The 13,272-nt window shown below is 38.0% G+C and overlaps 1 protein-coding gene across 3 annotated transcripts in view; it reads right to left on the reverse strand.

Annotated features, from left to right (window-relative positions):
• LOC5576274 (titin) overlaps positions 1-13,272 on the reverse strand; it is a 351,555-nt gene that overhangs the window by 150,763 nt on the left and 187,520 nt on the right. Inside the window, exon 1 of one of the 3 annotated variants that reach the window (XM_021843103.1) lies at positions 2,870-3,769. The exons of the other annotated variants lie outside the window; for them this stretch is intronic. The gene's annotated coding sequence lies outside the window, so the exon portion shown is untranslated. Of the gene's footprint in view, positions 1-2,869; positions 3,770-13,272 lie in introns of those variants that run through there. 3 annotated transcript variants of the gene reach the window in all.

A 13,272-nucleotide genomic window follows, 5' to 3' on the forward strand; every position in this document is an offset into this window, starting at 1 on the left:
CGCGTTGTGAAAGTGTTCCAGACCAGCGACGCTGCAAGCGGCCGAAAACCGAACCCGGAGAAGGCGCAGAAGATAAGGCAGTACTTTGAAAATGACCCGAACCTTTTCACCCAAGACGTGGTCAAAAAAGGTCAATTCGTCGAAGTGGTTCGTGCAGCAGACCATAAAGCGGACTGGGCTACGTGTTTTTGAGGTCAGGAAGGCGCCAAACTGAACTGACAAGCAAAACTCGGTGGCCAAATTGCGTGCGCGGAAGCTGTACCGTGAGTGGCTGGTCAAGCCAGGCTATCTCGTCATGGACGACGAGACATACATCAAGCGGACACCAAATAAATCCCAGGCTTCGAGTTTTTTTTGTCGGTACGTCCCGCATGGAGGTTCCGGAAAAGTTCCGGAAGAGAAAGATGGACAAATTCACGAAGAAGTACTTGTTGTGGCAGGCGATCTGCGAGTGCGGACGGTAAAGCAAGTCGTTCGTTACAACCGGCACCATAAACGGGCAGATTTATCGAGAGGAACGCTTGCAGAAACGCTTGCTGCCCTTCCGCCGCTCTCACCGATTTAGCTTTGAAGAAAAACAGGGAGAAATTGTGTAAGAAAGATGGGCAAAGTCTCGCCCAAGATCTCATGAGACTCCATCATTCAATCATCAAAAATGAAAATCCAGTTTTTTCGATCAAATCAAAAAAAAAAAAAAATCCCATGGCTTGCAGCGAAACAAAAACGAAATCGCGACGATTTATTGTCGCTGTCGCTGAAAAAAAAATCGCGTTGATTTGGGGGAGCCTTGAAAGTGCAATGCTAAAGTTTTTGGCAAGTTTTTCACAATAAATCGAAGGTTGGAATTTAGGACAGTCTAATGTGTGCGATGTATTGCGATGTTTATCATCACTGCCTTGCACCGGCCCTGTAAGTTGTTTGTTGCTTATTGTTTATGTTATGATTTGATTTGTAATGTTGTGTCTTGTTGATGCCGTGCATTCAAGGTTATGTGATCATGTTTGTTCCCGAAGTACCTAGTTCCAGACCAGAGATTTCCAACGAAAAGCTCGAACTTACAAAAAGGAAAATATGATTCCGTAACAGAATATTGTATCTATAACGAATTGAAAATTCATCAAAATGCATGAAACATATTTTTTTAACAACAATGAAAATAAAGAACATAAACTGTCAAATTCAGCAAACAGAGAGAGAGTTAATTTGACAAGCATGTTTGTTAATCCGATTCAAAGAAATGACAAACATTGCAAGAGCAGATGTTAGCTATCAAAATTATAGCATCAGTAAAGGTTTTGGGTTGAGGAGGTTCCATATTTTTTTGATAAAATCTTCATTTCATTTAGTAACACAACAGAGCGTACTCTTGCTACTATTTTGTCAAATTTTTCCGCTCAAATACCGGGTACCCCCGTTGGTTTGACCACATTTAATCTGAAGACTTTTTAATCTGTACCCCGCTAATTTGCACGTTGTTCAGATTAAAAATGGTTCAAACGTCATTTAGCTCATGGAACGGAGTGAAGTGAGATGGAACGCTGTGGAACGGAACGCAGAATCAAAACAAAACAGTGAAAGAGGTAACCAGAAACACATTTCCAGGGTGACTAGATGTTCAAATTAAAAATGAATCCCGATTATTTGCATGAGGTACCGTACAAATAAACGGGGGTGCACGGTAGCGACTATATCATATTATATATAGCTTTAATTTGAAAAAATGAGTCCTTGACGCTTTTGATCCTATGTTTGACGATCTGAGGTTGGAAAATAAAAGGTTTTTTGGGTTTGAAAGAGCGAAAAACATTTGAAAATTTAGTAAACATTTGCTTTTGGCCTAAACTTTAGCGTTTGGTACTTAAATTGGTGTCACCTATCTCAAGTAACATTAATTGCTTTACCTTTCGACTCTGGTACCTACGGGATTTCTGAGCTATAAATACTGGATGCTGTAGGCTCAGTAGGGAGACTTCCCGGACTGTGGACGAGTTAACATTATTATTTTATTCTTTATTTACAGGATATAAAAATTGGGACAGGGTTTTAGAACCCTGCTCAATAAAACTGTTCATTGGCCTTCAGGTGACGAACAGTTTTGTCAAGTTTGACCAAAGATTCTGTTGAAGAAATAATCTAGATTAATAAGAGGCATTCGGGAGCAAATAACTGTGATCTTTAATGTTTAGAGATCAACACCCAACTTACGCTACGACAGGACGTGACAGCTCAACTGCGATTGCCTCGTTGTATCACATCAGATTGCCCTGGCTGCGGGGCATCAATTGCTACCAATTTCTCTGTTCAAAGTAACAACCTTATTCAGTGAATATTCCTTCTAAGAAGTTTTCTAGTATGGTTTCCAAGAAGAATCACCACTATTAGCTTTCGCTAGCGGCTCCAACGAAAAATCGAAGGCACGGGTTCTAACAAGGATCGAAAAGCGATGAATAGGTGTGAAAGTTTCTCTGAGAAGTAATGAGAGTCCGATGCGCACTGGCCGGATTGCGGAAGTAATTAATACTTGCGGCGTTTCATGAATTCAAATCCCAAATAAGTCAACAAACAATGTAATCATCCCCCAAGCCGTAATTCAACTGCGCCACAAAGCGACGAGAATCGCTAGTACCTCCTTACAACGCCTACTTCGTTTACTAGATCATCATGATGGATGCTAATGACTAGATTTAAACACTGCGATAAAATCGCACCTAAAAACCAACTCGTTTGTCATTCGTACACAAGCGCGGTGTTAGATTTTTTTTTTACACGATTCAAGTGTTTGATTTTTTTTTGGTAATTTCAATTTTTGGGGATTGTTTTGTTACCCCACCATCTACGGAGGAGTCTATGATCTCAGATCGGGTCTCACCTTCTTGGAATGTTTTCCTGGCTGATTCCAACGCTAGTGGGTGGTTGTAATTCCAAATTACTCCGCAGTCGTTGGGATTGTTTGTTCACTCCTTCTACGGTGTGCGCTAAAAGTTTTGCCAAACAAAGAACTTATCCGCCAGCACGCGAATTAAAATTCCTCAGTTGAACCCGCTGACACAGGACGCTCTGCAGCCAAAGCTACGGAGAAGGCCATAAATCGTGCACTGTGTTATCTTTTTTTCTGACTGGTACCGGACTTGGCCCTGTGCAATATTTTCTTTCTCCAACACAGACTTCAGCAAAACGCGGGCGATGACAGTCCTACTACACTCTTTACACTCTTACACTATCTGTATGCAAACAATCAACGGCCGAGGGCGAGAGCTGCGCTTCGCGGACACTTCCTCCCTGCCTTGGCACGATATTCTCACTCTAGAGCTTCTGCACTGTATTCTTCAGTTGCATCTTTCTCGAACCGCGACGACGACGACGACGAAGACGATTACCGACCGCAGACACAACCGCCACTCTTCAGCAAAAGAATATCAGAGATTTATAAAAGCGCAGAGCTGTACAACGCCACGAACCGTAGAAGGCGCAGACTGGAAGAAATTCTTTTCTTTTAAGCTCTCACACGGCCTACTGTATTCTAGATGCCCAGACCCGTACACTTCCGAACAATCAACAGGATGCGGGGGTTCGTTGTTTGCGTTTGCCTTGGAGTCACTCGCGACGAATACGACTTCAACGGTGAAGTTCACGTTCTTGAACAACACCGTAGTTACACTACACTATTCCCAGTGTATATTCTAGGAAGTCGAGAGCTTATCTCGCGCGTTAGATTTCGAGCGGCGAAAAAAAGCGTTCTTTACCGGATCGCGACTAAAATCAAACTAAACCACTGCTCAGGAAAGTGTGATCGGAAAAAGCTACAAGTCAGCCAGCCAGTCAGCCAGCCAGAATGGTAGAGAGCGGATCTCGTGAGTTACCGCCTCGTCTGCAGCAACCGGAGCGCAATAGTAGGCATGGGATTATAAATAAATAAATAAGCGGGGCTCAAACGCCTCCAGATGATCGGTCCGGTATCCGTCCAGCAAGCGCAGAGCGAAGACCTGCTGAAGCGAGCGAGTGAGCGATCGAATGATTTCCTACACGCGAATGCAGTTCGGTCATTCCACGTCAACTGCCCACAGCACGTGTGTAACCGATCAACATCGATTTAACCAAATATTGGGAAAATGTTGTCCAATTGTTTTTCCAAATTAAACAAAACAAAAACAAAATTTTGCTTACTTCTTTAAATTTATATCTTCAGACATAAAAAATAACTTGAGGTATATTTTAAGCAAATCATTTGAGAAGTTCAGAAAAAAAATATAGATATGGTGTTGCCAAATTTCGTCGAATGAGTACTTTTAATTAAAAAATTTCGGTTCTATCGTGCTTATAAACCCAAACGCAATGATAGCGGAACGGCAACAGGAAGCGGAACCGGTTCGCCAGCGTGAACTATAACATGCTTGTCGACTCAGTATTGGCTCACTTTCATTCATAGGCAGCTCAGTCGAGATTATGTTGAGCCAATCCCAAGGATAGCGTTTTGAAGTGAAAAAATAGACCGAGTTTTCCATATAACATGATTTAAAGTGTAAATACTAACATGTTATCGTATTGCCAATAAATTACAATTACAATTATAAAATAATAAGCAACATTGCATTTGTCGTAAAGTTTATGGAGCAATGTTAAAGTTAGGACATTCTGAGCTGTTAAATAATCATACAAGCAAAAGACAATGAAAAATGACAACAGTGTTGCCAGTTCAGTACAAAATATAAATAATATATTTTTTCATATCATCCGTTATTTTAACAGACAAAGGATCTTTTTCAACAACATAAGAGACGGAAGTTTGCCAGATGTGATTTTTTTTATTTTGAAATAGACATTCTACAGTCATCTCTCCCTTGCTCGATATTGAAGGGACCATCGAGTTAGGGAGCTTTCGAGTTACAGAACACAAAACCAATGCAACTTCGATCCAAGGGACCATCGAGTTAGCCATGAAAACCAACTTTTACTATGGTTGTCTAACTCGATATCGAGATACGGAATATCGAGTAAGAGAGAGTTAACCGTATCATTTAAATCAATAATTGAGTTATATATAGTACTAGACAGAATTTCCCTGGGCTTGGGATTATATTTTCCAGGGAGCGATGAGTTTTGATAATTGATCGCTGTTCTTAGTAGTTTTGATTAGTTTTTGGGTGAATTTCAAAGCAATGGCAACCTTTCTTTTATTACAAAATACAAAATTCAGATTTTATTTGCTGACCTAAAGATCCTGGTTAAACTACTGCATAATAAGGCTATCACTCTTCAAAATTACTTTCACTTCGGGAAAATATAATTTCAAGCTGGCGAGAAGATTACAAGCTGAGAGTGGGTTAGGAGCACAATCAGACCCTTGAATGTGCAATGTGGGGTAGTAATTAGGAATGCCTTTGACGGTTCGTAATAGTCTACGAGGTCTACGAAACCTAATAGGGCGCGCACACCGGGTTGCGGATAGGAGCAAAGGGAGATCAATAGCATCTACTTAAAATAATAGAGCAAAAAGCCGTTCCATGATTAGGTAATGTTTAGCGATCTTCTATGGTGTTCTAATACTATAAAATTCTTCACTCACTGGGAATTCTGGCCTTGATAAAAACATAGAATAATACCTAATACTTAATAAGTACAATGTAGCTTCACTGTAGTAATAAATAATATAAAATCAATTTTCTATACTTGACAAGGTTTTGGAGACAATCAATGAGTGAAAGAATTACCTATTAGAAAAGCCACATCAGCTAAGCTTATACATATACAAATGTTGGTCATAGGGTCATGGCGAGCATTCGGTGTGTATGTCTTTGACTGATTCTTATCCAGGGCTGTCCGGCTTGCGACACTGACGAAACGAGTCTTCTCACTGTCGCAAGTCGAAACTATATTTCATGTGCTCACTTCGTCAAGTCGCAATGACAGAGCTCTCACGAGAGCAATTTTAATGTTGTTTTGCTATTAAAATTTGTATCTCATTTTGGAGAATTTCGGGAAGTAAATGTGTTTGAAACGTTAATATATCCTTCCTTTATTCCATCGATATAAACAACAATTATACCAGATAATCAACTAAAAATAGTCAAAATTGCGATTCAGTCACAGGCCGTAGTGACGGAAAAATGAAAGAGAATTTAGAGAAAATCTCTGTCATTGTCTCGCCGTCCGATGACAGTGAGGTAAGCAAGTATGTAAAAATCGCGCGACATCCTGTATTTACATTGACGCTTTCCAACCCTGTTCTTACATAACAGGGACATTAGAAGACCACGAGGGCAATTTCGAAACAAATTATTTTATACATCGGTCTTACAATCCGAAAGGCTCAGCTATGCTGTAAAGTCATTTTTGTTTTAAAGCTATTCATTAGTACTGTGTAATTGTTCATTATTTTATTACAAAATTACATTACAACAAAACTTATTACAAAACTACATAATTAACTCATTACTAATCACTGTTACTATATTCTCTATTTCTCACCTTCTTATCTGTTGCATGATTATGGTCTCTACTAATATAATGCATGAGCATGCACAATAAGAATAATTTCAGGATTGTAAGCAGTAAATGGATACCTGGATAGAATAGCTTCGAAAGGGTGCTCAAAATAAAATAATTCTGGTCAGGGAAGTATTATCATCAAGAGTAAGTAAAACTTCTTCATTGATAACTCCTACATCACACAAACAAATGAACTAATAATATCAAATATTTTTATATAAATCAGCATCGTCAATCAGTGTACATGTATATGATAACAACAGATAAAGTTTGTAAAGTTGTCACCATCGAGTGAATTGCGTTCTTTAAAGTAATGTTCAATCATTATCAAAAGCTCCTAAAGCGTCACATCGTGTCATCAGCAGCCTTTAGCATCACTCTTATATTGTTATTATTTTGTTGTTTATAAAATTCCTAGAAGACCAGCTTATTCTTTCTTACTTGTACAATGGTCGGTCTATTTGGAATTTTAATAAGTTAAATCAAACTTTGATCTACATTTTGCAGCATGTATCGCATTAGATTGTCAAGTCTTCTCCAATTCCCTTAACCCTACCCCAATCCTTCCTATCCTTTCCAGGGCAGGCAATCGTCAGATTCGTCACAGTGCGATGACGAAATAATAAAATACATCGTCATCCAGTATAATAACTCTGGCAGGTCGTCGGCTCGTCATCGACGAAAGAATGCACTACGAACGTCAATCCAAAATCGTCAACGAACCACTTTGTCTTCATTCCGTTCGCTCCCCTTTCTCAAACGAAGGAGGCGTTTATTATATATTCGCTTGCTATGCCCAAAACGGCGAATGCCATCCCAGAATTGCTTTTATTGGCAATTTAACCCGTACTCCTCAAGCTTTAACAATAGCTCTGTTGGTAAGCGCGTGACATTGACAATTCAGAGCTCGTTTGTTCAATTCCGGACACGTTTTGTTGTTTTATTTTTGTTTTATTTTTTCAAAAAAGGCTCATAATCTATCGACGCCACGGTTCATATTTTCAGTCGGCTCAGAGCTCCCGAACGAAGATTCGACCATAACGAAGGAGAATTCTTTGTGCGTCATGACGCCGAGCCTTTGTGGCGGACAACTGCAGCAAATCGTCATCCAACGCTGGTTGAGTGACGATGACGATTCTTTTTTTAGTTTCGTCGCCGACTTTTTCCATTTGACGGTGACGATTGCCTGCCCTGATCCTTTCCGATGGTGTTCAAGCGGTCCGCATAGACTATTACGGCCATTACCTATCCCTGACCCCGGCTTTGGACTGACTTGCGCTCTCATTGCCCCACCAAACGCTGAAAAATGAAAATGAATATGAAAAATGAAATAACTCCGCGCTGATAAAGTAAAATCCGCATTGAATTATCGCCGAATCAATAACTGCTTTGTTCGTCGTTTGACAAATTTTCGAATACAATTCTACTAAAAAACTGTCCCGATTGTGATCATTGGTCACCTAGCTCGGAGTTATTTGAATGTTTTTGGGGTACCCTACATAACTCTCCATAAAAAAAATACTTCGACCGCCAGTTTGTTTTTAAAAAACTCAACAGTCAATCTACCAACGCAACGATGATTTGAAAGATGTTCCGGAAAATTAACTTGAACATCGATTGGGAACGGCTTTGCAGTTCATAATTCAATGTTCCAACTTATACTAAATCAAAAACAGCATCGGCCGCGTCCTTGCAGACAGGTGAGAATAAAAGAAGGCATGGTAATGTGTGACCTCTGCTGTTTGGAAACCTTGTTTACCATCTTTCCAGCTATAAATTTTGAATCACCCCGTTCTGACATTTCTTGCCTTCATTATATAATTTTATGGTTCAATTGAAGCAGGCTTTGTGATTTAATGTTTACAAATCAGTAATCACAGTAAGTAATCACAAAGCTTGCTTCGATTGAACCATAAAATTATATGATGAAGGCAAGAAATGTCAGAACGGGGCGATTCAAAATTTAAAGCTGGAAAGATGGTAAACAAGGTCTCCAAACAGCAGAGCATGTTTAATGTTGACAACTTATTCAATCTCTGAATTCTCCACTTCAGGCCACGACATAAACAGGCCAAGGCAGTCTCTTTACTGTTGTAAATATCAAATTTGGTTGTAAATATGTGACGTCATTCGTATCGTTTGCTGTAATAATGGAACTTATCTATTGAAAGATACATCTGTATCAAAACAGCATAAAAAAAGAAATGAAGCTCTCCAAGTAATCATGCTACTCAAGCTGCAATTGATGCATATAAACGGTGTATATAAAGCTAGCATTACAGCACATGTACAATTAAAATTGAATTAAAGTGACAAAGTTCCCCACTAGACCCATTTTGAAGTTATATCTTATAAAATTAACTCGATATTTTTGGGGCCCATTCCCACTCAAAATCAACAATAACTGTACATATTCAGTAATGCTAACTTTATATACACCCTATGGAAGAACTGCCCAGGATTACAATGATTTCTACACCAAGGATAATTCAGCTTTAGATTGAACAATACCTTTGATTGAGAACTTAAATTTTACAAATTAAATGTATTTGAATGAAATACGATTAGTTTCTAAGAAATTTGATACGAAGAAATGCATAACAAGTGAGAATTCTTGACGAGTGAATCAATAAACGCTAATCCTTGCCTTGCCTACTAAGATCTTACTATACAATTGGTAGGCAAGTAATGTCAAAATCGAATCACCCCCTGCTATTTTACAGCTAGCTTAAAAAGTTGATTACAATTGGTCGGTGTTCAGTCAGACCGGACTACCAGAGTCTACGAATGGAGAGTTGCGCGAAGAGTGAAACCAAATCTACCTATCGAACTGTCAAACCGTCTTCCTATCGAGCAGACCAGCAAAACAGATAGGGGCTATTTTCGAAGTTTGAGTTTTCGAATACATTTTATATACGGGGTACATTTTACTGAAACTATTTAAAAACACTTGGTCCTGTCTGTCTGAACACCGACCAATCGTCAAGACAAAAAAAAATTATGGGAAAATTTGTTGGTTCGCAGTATCTGTCTTTTATATAAATAAAAATGAGGTGGTGTCTGTATGTCACGAAATGGCTTGGAAACGAGTCAACGGATTAGCGTAAATTTGTCACTGTTGCACCCGATTGTGCGAGGAAAAAGTTCGGGAAAATCTGTGGAATAATTACGAAAGCGTGAGTAAAATAAATGACCTATTATTTTGTACTGGGGATTACATGATGTTTTACAACAGCCTACTTGATGGCAAAACAAAGCTTGCCGGTACCAAGGGTCCTTTTGTGATAAGATTCTACAGTTCCATCAATTGTATCACATCGTTTTTGAATTGAAATGATTTAATTTACGAGATCAATAAAGTTCAAAAATCATCTTGCATAATTCATTCAAAGTAATTGATGTCCAATTGGTCTTTCATGGAAGTCTAGTCATTTAAGGTGCTTCAAATAGTTGCCCAAATAGAGATTGATTCTGAGTTTTCCAAAAAATAAAAAATGACGATGTACATAAAGGGTTGCTTTAAGTGGTGTATTTAACAAATCCCAGTTTGGGGAAGATTTGAAAATTTCCACTTCATACAAAATGTTTGAAAAGCAAAACACTGATTAATTATCCATTAATTGTGTTACTTTTTTATGATAAACTTATCTAAAATACTGTTAGATGTCTTGAAAATGTTTTTTCTTTCACTGTACGTATGGAAATTCCGATTAGTATTAAACTCCCATATTATTAAACGGACCTACAGCATCCCATACATCATCCTTTTTTTATTGGTGCTATGCGACAATTCCTAAAATTTCTTCTACTGCTCTTGAAATTTCAAATTTTTACTACGTTACGTTCCCACTACAGCCCACATCTCAGCTTAGTATTCGAAGAGCACAACCACAATCATTAACTGAGAGTTATATTTATCCCAAAATTCCAATTTTTGCATACGTGTGGCAGGCACTATGATAAGAGCACAAATCTAGAGACAAATAAACCATCAGCACAGAAAATTGGATCGATGTATGGTCTTGACTAAAGCAGCAAATTTTCAGCTCAGAGCACTGTTTAGTTCTCTAGATCCGCGCTTTCGGAAATATGAGTGTAGTGGTGACTTTATCTCCACTCTAAAATGTTAATGTTCGTTATAAGATAATCAAAAATATAAATTGATAATTCAACAACAACTGAATATTTGTGGATGAAATACATAAATTCAAGGACAAATAATCAATCGATGTCTAGCCATGACCGCATATCAGTAAAATTAGCATTAGCATTAATCATTTCGCACAAATTCGTGGTTGGTACACAGTAAAAAATCAACACATTCAATTGAATGGATTAATCACTTGACTCAATTTAAAACACCAATCACCATGATTTGAAGAGTTTTTACTTCGGATTTGCTCTACTGTCTCTAGCACTAGACTCTGAAGTGAAAAGTCGTTGATTTGGAACATCATCGTTGTAGAAACTGATTGAGATCAATTCAACCCTTTTCAACAGATGCAAGTTGGTGTCGAGGCAAGATACAAGACTTGCACTCCGAAGATTGAAGGTTCAAATCTGGGTCAGCCGGCAATGTTTATATTAACTTTTTTCATTTCGAATCAAAACATACAACGTTGAATTCAAGTGCTGTTACCTTGATATTGTCAAGATATAACAGTAGTGCAAATCCAAGTGCAGAACTGTTGATAGCATGGTGCTTATTTTTTACCGTGTACAGTCCTAGACCATTCTATGAGGCATTAGGCTGGTCCTTAAACAAAAAAGTTGTAAACGGGGCATCCCCTGGATATGAGCTTTAGGGTAAGAAAAAAGCTCTCTCAACATTTCAACTCAATTGGTTGTTCCACCAGCTGGCGCATTCAGTTTGAAGTTTGTATGGGATATCCAAATATATTGAAAATTGACCCTATGTCACTGTTTCGTTCCGTTTACTTGTTGATTGCGTTCAACTGAGCCCAGATTGACAAATACACAAGTTGGTACTCTAATGAACATAATTGCAGAAGGTTGTGTCTGGCTTTAATCTCATTTTCATCACCCTTTCAGTTGTTGGCTTAGATCAGCACTCCCGTACAATCACTTATATGCATGCGTCTTGCGCAGCAGCAATAGAAATATAAGTAGTAGAACGCTGGTGGCGCTGTAATCACAAAACTGATTTCAATTATTTTTACCTTAGTTATGGATTTTCACTGTTTGTTAAATGCCAATGATTTGTTTTGGTTTTTAAAATTGATTTGACACTTTGAGGCCCGGTACTCAGGCTGTCAGCGCTTGGCAAACTAGATGTTGGTAACACGGGCAGTAGCGACATTAGCATTCTTAGGTTAAGGCGAAGTAGGCCGTCATTGAAATTTGTATCCGTCGTTGATGATTGTTGCTAATTCATCTATCGATTTTGAATCAAAGAAAATCAGTTGGTTTTGCACTGATACAGCTGAAAAAGTATCAGCATACTTCATGCATGTTAGCGCGTACAGTGATACTTTTTCAAGTCAATATAAACTATCAAGACTGAGTTACATCACTTTGAAAAGCAAGCTGAGAAGTCATCATTGTTGCCAAAACGAATGACGGGCTACTTAGCCTTAAGGCTCAAGAATCCATCATTCAATCTTCAGCAATCATCAAAATGAAAAACCAGTTTTTCGTTCAAATTTAAAGAAATCCTCATTAAAATCTATCATCACAATCCATATACCGTAATTTCGGGTGAAATTGATCATTTTTCACGGTTTTTCTAGTTTGTTTTCTATAATGATAACAATGCCAAACAACTAAATGCAGGAAAACAAGTAAGAAGGTGTGCCTCATCAACTTATATACCGAAATTTTCTAACAAATGTCATTTTAGTGTTAACAAATATCTCTAAAATAAAAAAACAGGGAATCTAATTTCGGGGTGAAATTGATCACTTGTCAATGTCATTATTTTTAGTTTTCAAAACAACTCTAGGGGTACCGGGGGCAGTATGGACACCCGGGGTAGAATGGACACCCCCTGTATCTTTGCATAAGCGAATACTTTTACACTTTAAATGCAAACAATATTTCAGTTGCCTGTCGGAGGAGTAAATTATCCACTAAAATTTCAGAAAAAATGTTCAAAACATTGATTTTAAATAGAAAAATTAAGCATATTTTTATTTGGTTCGAAAATTATAACATTCACACCTCACCAAAAAAGGTTTCAGAGGCAAATAACTGCAAGTTGACCGATCATATAGCTCTTGATTGAATCTTGAATTATTTATGCTATATTCAAAAATATAGTAGATTTTTTTCTGGTTCTTTAAGATATTGAAAAACTTATATAAAAATTTCTTATACTGTTGGGGCAATATGGACACCGGGTGACAAAGTAAAGCTGACACTTCAAAGAGAAAAATATATAACTTCAAATACAAAATTATCCAAAAATATTTAGCATTCAATGCAATGATTATGAAGCGGAACCACAAATCAGTTGAAAATCGTAAATTCTTGATTAAAACTAACCTGGAGGCAATATTGAAAGCATCTCTACGAAAAATGTCGTAAATTGGTTTAAATCATGTTTCCAGTGGCACAGTGACCTGTCACTATGGTTTCCTGAATATGAACTTCATTTTTCGAGGTTTTGAGAACGATCGCGGGACAATTTTCCTATAAACATTAGGGTGTCCATACTGCCCCATGGGGGTGTCCACTTTGCCCCGCTAGCTTGATGGCGACTACCAAATATAAGCTTTTTTTAAACCTATTTTTGAAAACAAAATATTTTTTTCCCAATTATGCAAC

This window comes from Aedes aegypti, chromosome 1 (assembly GCF_002204515.2).
Source record: "Aedes aegypti strain LVP_AGWG chromosome 1, AaegL5.0 Primary Assembly, whole genome shotgun sequence".
In the NCBI taxonomy this organism is placed as follows: Eukaryota; Metazoa; Arthropoda; class Insecta; order Diptera; family Culicidae; genus Aedes; species Aedes aegypti.